Source organism: Brassica rapa, unplaced genomic scaffold (assembly GCF_000309985.2).
Source record: "Brassica rapa cultivar Chiifu-401-42 unplaced genomic scaffold, CAAS_Brap_v3.01 Scaffold0603, whole genome shotgun sequence".
Lineage (NCBI taxonomy): Eukaryota > Viridiplantae > Streptophyta > Magnoliopsida > Brassicales > Brassicaceae > Brassica > Brassica rapa.
In genome coordinates this window covers 8,384-14,744 of record NW_022610543.1, presented here as the reverse complement: position 1 = coordinate 14,744, position 6,361 = coordinate 8,384, and the positions used below count along the sequence as shown (strand labels likewise).

General features: G+C 27.4%; 1 long non-coding RNA gene across 1 annotated transcript; it reads left to right on the top strand.

Annotated features, from left to right (window-relative positions):
* The first annotated feature begins 2,158 nt into the window (after positions 1-2,158).
* Positions 2,159-5,529, top strand: LOC117130626. Its single transcript, XR_004453947.1, has 2 exons — positions 2,159-2,282; positions 5,255-5,529. It is a non-coding gene; the product is annotated as an uncharacterized LOC117130626 (long non-coding RNA).
* Positions 5,530-6,361: the final 832 nt, after the last annotated feature.

Below are 6,361 nucleotides of genomic sequence, written 5' to 3'. Positions count from 1 at the left end.
ATCATACATTAATACAAAGGTATAATGTGGTTTTAAATTTTAAAACAAATTTAAAGATTATAGGCTTCATATATAGAGCATTTACCGAAAACTCACTATTTTCGTAGGGGTTAACACATAGATTTTGAGAAAAAATTGAAAAAATTGAAAATACTGTTTTAATACATATTTGAATCATGTAATAAAATATGATGAAGTTCAAAGACGTTTGGAACCTTTGTTGTCTCCGTTTCTCTAGGGAATAGCAATTTTGTAGTGGTTAGTCCAATGATTTAGGGAGTATTTGCAGTTTTGCTAAATTAATGGATAAAAATTAGAACATGTCCATGTACCATGAAAAGAAGTTTATCATACATTAATACAAAGGTATAATGTGGTTTTAAATTTTAAAACAAATTTAAAGATTATAGGCTTCATATATAGAGCATTTTCCGAAAACTCACTATTTTCGTAGGGGTTACACATAGATTTTGAAAAAAAATTAAAAAAATTGAAAATACTGTTTTAATACATATTTGAATCATGTAATAACATATGATGAATTTCAAAGAGGTTTGGAACCTTTGTTGTCTCCGTTTCTCTAGGGAATAGCAATTTTATAGTGGTTAGTCCAATGATTTAGGGAGTATTTGCAGTTTTGCTAAATTAATGGATAAAAAATTAGAACGATGTCCATGTACCATGAAAAGAAGTTTATCATACATTAATACAAAGTTATAATGTGGTTTTAAATTTTAAAACAAATTAAAGATTATAGGCTTCATATATAGAGCATTTACCGAAAACTCACTATTTTCGTAGGGGTTAACACATAGATTTTGAAAAAAATCAAAAAATTGAAAATACTGTTTTAATACATATTTGAATCATGTAATAAAATATGATGAAGTTCAAAGAGGTTTGGAACCTTTGTTGTCTCCGTTTCTCTAGGGAATAGCAATTTTATAGTGGTTAGTCCAATGATTTAGGGAGTATTTGCAGTTTTGCTAAATTAATGGATAAAAAATTAGAACGATGTCCATGTACCATGAAAAGAAGTTTATCATACATTAATACAAAGGTATAATGTGGTTTTAAATTTTAAAACAAATTTAAAGATTATAGGCTTCATATATAGAGCATTTACCGAAAACTCACTATTTTCGTAGGGGGGTACACATAGATTTTGAGAAAATTTCAAAAATTTGACAATACTGTTTTAATACATATTTGAATCATGTAATAAATATGATGAAGTTCAAAGAGTTTGGAACCTTTGTTGTCTCCGTTTCTCTAGGGAATAGCAATTTTATAGTGGTTAGTCCAATGATTTAGGGAGTATTTGCAGTAAATTAATGGATAAAAAATTAGAACGATGTCCATGTACCATGAAAAGAAGTTTATCATACATTAATACAAAGGTATAATGTGGTTTTAAATTTTAAAACAAATTTAAAGATTATAGGCTTCATATATAGAGCATTTACCGAAAACTCACTATTTTCGTAGGGGTTAACACATAGATTTTGAGAAAAATTCAAAAAATTTGAAAATACTGTTTTAATACGTATTTGAATCATGTAATAACATATGATGAAGTTCAAAGAGGTTTGGAACCTTTGTTGTCTCCGTTTCTCTAGGGAATAGCAATTTTATAGTGGTTAGTCTAATGATTTAGGGAGTATTTGCAGTTTTGCTAAATTAATGGATAAAAAATTAGAACGATGTCCATGTACCATGAAAAGAAGTTTATCATACATTAATACAAAGGTATAATGTGGTTTTAAATTTTAAAACAAATTTAAAGATTATAGGCTTCATATATAGAGCATTTACCGAAAACTCACTATTTTCGTAGGGGGTACACATAGATTTTGAGAAAAATTCAAAAAATTTGAAAATACTGTTTTAATACATATTTGAATCATGTAATAAATATGATGAAGTTCAAAGAGGTTTGGAACCTTTGTTGTCTCCGTTTCTCTAGGGAATAGCAATTTTATAGTGGTTAGTCTAATGATTTAGGGAGTATTTGCAGTTTTGCTAAATTAATGGATAAAAAATTAGAACGATGTCCATGTACCATGAAAAGAAGTTTATCATACATTAATACAAAGGTATAATGTGGTTTTAAATTTTAAAACAAATTTAAAGATTATAGGCTTCATATATAGAGCATTTACCGAAAACTCACTATTTTCGTAGGGGTTAACACATAGATTTTGAAAAAAAATTCAAAAATTGAAAATACTGTTTTAATACATATTTGAATCATGTAATAAAATATGATGAAGTTCAAAGAGGTTTGGAACCTTTGTTGTCTCCGTTTCTCTAGGGAATAGCAATTTTATAGTGGTTAGTCCAATGATTTAGGGAGTATTTGCAGTTTTGCTAAATTAATGGATAAAAAATTAGAACGATGTCCATGTACCATGAAAAGAAGTTTATCATACATTAATACAAAGGTATAATGTGGTTTTAAATTTTAAAACAAATTTAAAGATTATAGGCTTCATATATAGAGCATTTACTGAAAACTCACTATTTTCATAGGGGTTAACGCATAGATTTTGAGAAAATTCAAAAAATTTGAGAATACTGTTTTAATACATAGTTGAATCATGTAATAACATATGATGAAGTTCAAAGAGGTTTGGAACCTTTGTTGTCTCCGTTTCTCTAGGGAATAGCAATTTTATAGTGGTTAGTCCAATGATTTAGGGAGTATTTGCAGTTTTGCTAAATTAATGGATAAAAAATTAGAACGATGTCCATGTACCATGAAAAGAAGTTTATCATACATTAATACAAAGGTATAATGTGGTTTTAAATTTTAAAACAAATTTAAAGATTATAGGCTTCATATATAGAGCATTTACCGAAAACTCACTATTTTCGTAGGGGGTTACACATAGATTTTGAGAAAAATTCAAAAATTTGAAAACTGTTTTAATACATATTTGAATCATGTAAAATATATGATGAAGTTCAAAGAGGTTTGGAACCTTTGTTGTCTCCGTTTCTCTAGGGAATAGCAATTTTATAGTGGTTAGTCCAATGATTTAGGGAGTATTTGCAGTTTTGCTAAATTAATGGATAAAAAATTAGAACGATGTCCATGTACCATGAAAAGAAGTTTATCATACATTAATACAAAGGTATAATGTGGTTTTAAATTTTAAAACAATTAAAGATTATAGGCTTCATATATAGAGCATTTACCGAAACTCACTTTTCGTAGGGGGGTACATAGATTTTGAGAAAAAAAAAAAAAATTGAAAATACTGTTTTAATACATATTGAATCATGTAATAAAATATGATGAAGTTCAAAGAGGTTTGGAACCTTTGTTGTCTCCGTTTCTCTAGGGAATAGCAATTTTATAGTGGTTAGTCTAATGATTTAGGGAGTATTTGCAGTTTTGCTAAATTAATGGATAAAAAATTAGAACGATGTCCATGTACCATGAAAAGAAGTTTATCATACATTAATACAAAGTTATAATGTGGTTTAAATTTTAAAACAAATTAAAGATTATAGGCTTCATATATAGAGCATTACCGAAAACTCACTATTTTCGTAGGGGTACACATAGATTTTGAAAAAATCAAAAAATTGAAATACTGTTTAATACATATTTGAATCATGTAATAAAATATGATGAAGTTCAAAGAGGTTTGGAACCTTTGTTGTCTCCGTTTCTCTAGGGAATAGCATTTTATAGTGGTTAGTCTAATGATTTAGGGAGTATTTGCAGTTTTGCTAAATTAATGGATAAAAATTAGAACGATGTCCATGTACCATGAAAAGAAGTTTATCATACATTAATACAAAGGTATAATGTGGTTTTAAATTTTAAAACAAATTTAAAGATTATAGGCTTCATATATAGAGCATTTACCGAAAACTCACTATTTCGTAGGGGGTTAGAACAATAGATTTTGAGAAAAATTCAAAAAATTGAAAATACTGTTTTAATACATATTTGAATCATGTAATAATATATGATGAAGTTCAAAGAGGTTTGGAACCTTTGTTGTCTCCGTTTCTCTAGGAATAGCAATTTTATAGTGGTTAGTCTAATGATTTAGGGAGTATTTGCAGCTAAATTAATGGATAAAAAATTAGAACGATGTCCATGTACCATGAAAAGAAGTTTATCATACATTAATACAAAGGTATAATGTGGTTTAAAATTTTAAAACAAATTTAAAGATTATAGGCTTCATATATAGAGCATTTACCGAGTATTTACAGTTTTGCTAAATTAATTGATAAAAATTAGAACGATGTCCATGTACCATGAAAAGAGAGTTTATCATAAATTAATACAGAGTATAATGTGGTTATAAATTTTAAAACGAATTAAAAGATTATAGGCTTCATATATAGAGCATTTACCGAAAACACACTATTTTCGTAGGGGGGTACACATAGATTTTGAGAAAAATTTAAAAAATTTGAGGATACTGTTTTAATACATATTTGAATCATGTAATAATATATGATGAAGTTCAAAGAGGTTTGGAACCTTTGTTGTCTTCGTTTCTCTAGGGAATAGCAATTTTATAATGGTTAGTCCAATGATTTAGGGAGTATTGGCAGTTTTGCTAAATTAATGGATAAAAAATTATAACGATGTCCATGTACCATGAAATGAAGTTTATCATACATTAATACAAAGGTATAATGTGGTTTTAAATTTTAAAACAAATTTAAAGATTATAGGCTTCATATATAGAGCATTTACCGAAAACTCATTATTTTCGTAGGGGTTAACACATAGATTTTGAGAAAAACTCAAAAAATTTGAGAATACTATTTTAATACATATTTGAATCATGTAATAAAATATGATGAAGTTCAAAGAGGTTTGGAACCTTTGTTGTATTTGTTTCCCAAAGGAATAGCAATTTTATAGTGGTTAGTCCAATGATTTAGGGAGTATTTACAGTTTTGCTAAATTAATTGATTAAAAATTAGAACGATGTCCATGTACCATGAAAAGAAGTTTATCATACATTATTAAAAATTAGAACGATGTCCATGTACCATGAAAGAAGTTTATCATACATTAATCCAAAGGTATAATGTGGTTTTAAATTTTAAAACAAATTTAAAGATTATAGGCTTCATATATAGAGCATTTACCGAAAACTCACTATTTTCGTAGGGGGGGTACACATAGATTTTGAGAAAAATTCAAAAAATTTTGAAAATACTGTTTTAATACCATATTTGAATCATGTAATAATATATGATGAAGTTCAAAGAGGTTTGGAACCTTTGTTGTCTCCGTTTCTCTAGGGAATAGCAATTTTATAGTGGTTACTGATTTATGATTTGGCAGTATTTGCAGTTTTCCTAAATTAATGGATAAAAAATAGAACGATGTCCATGTACCCTGAAAAGAAGTTTATCATACATTAATACAAAGTTATAATGTGGTTTTAAATTTTAAAACAAATTAGAGATTATAGGCTTCATATATAGAGCATTTACCGAAAACTAACTATTTTCGTAGGGGTTAACCCATAGATTTTGAAAAAAATCAAAAAATTGAAATACTGTTTTAATACATATTTGAATCAAATAATAAATAATTATGATGAAGTTCAAAGAGGTTTGGAACCTTTGTTGTCTCCGTTTCTCTAGGGAATAGCAATTTTATAGTGGTTAGTCTAATGATTTTAGGGAGTATTTGCAGTTTTGCTAACTTAATGGGATAAAAAATTAGAACGAGTACATGTACCATGAAAAAAGTTTATCATACATAATACAAAGGTATAATGTGGTTTTAAATTTTAAAACAAATTTAAAGATTATAGGCTTCATATATAGAGCATTTACCGAAAACTCACTATTTTCGTAGGGGTTAACACATAGATTTTGAAAAAAAATTCAAAAAAATTTGAGAATACTATTTTAATACATATTTGAATCATGTAATAAAATATGATGAAGTTCAAAGAGGTTTGGAAACCTTTTTGTCTCTGTTTCTCTAAGGAATAGCAATTTTATAGTGGTTAGTCCAATGATTTAGGGAGTATTTACAGTTTTACTAAATTAATTGATTAAAAATTAGAACGATGTCCATGTACCATGAAAAGGAGTTTATCATAAATTAATACAAATGTATAATATGGTTATAAATTTTAAAACGAATTAAAAGATTATCGGCTTCATATATAGAGCATTTACCGAAAACTCACTATTTTCGTAGGGGGGGGGGTACACATAAATTTTGAGAAAAATTCAAAAAATTTGAAAATACTGTTTTAATACATATTTGAATCATGTAATAATATATGATGAAGTTCAAAGAGGTTTGGAACCTTTGTTGTCTCCGTTTCTCTAGGTAATAGCAATTTTATAGTGGTTA